We start from the raw sequence: 257 nt of genomic DNA, 5'->3' as shown, positions 1-257 counted from the left end.
TTTGATTACTGACCAATCATGAAATACAAACCTCGTTTTTGAACCTAATAAAAAAAAAAAATTCTTAGATTCTTTGCCCTCAAACCCCATGTTATCGCTATTATTTGAATATGCCTCTAATTACCTATTTTTCAATTAAATATAGAAAGGCACAGCAAAAAGGGTAAAGGGAAGGGAAGGTTTAAATGTGCCACACATCAAAAGTGTTACAGGTTTAGAATAGCATGATACTGAAAGGTAGGATTAGCAAAATCTTA

This window comes from Penaeus monodon, chromosome 31 (assembly GCF_015228065.2).
Source record: "Penaeus monodon isolate SGIC_2016 chromosome 31, NSTDA_Pmon_1, whole genome shotgun sequence".
NCBI lineage: Eukaryota > Metazoa > Arthropoda > Malacostraca > Decapoda > Penaeidae > Penaeus > Penaeus monodon.
The sequence above is the reverse complement of the archived record's forward strand: the minus strand, read 5'-3'. Positions refer to the sequence as shown.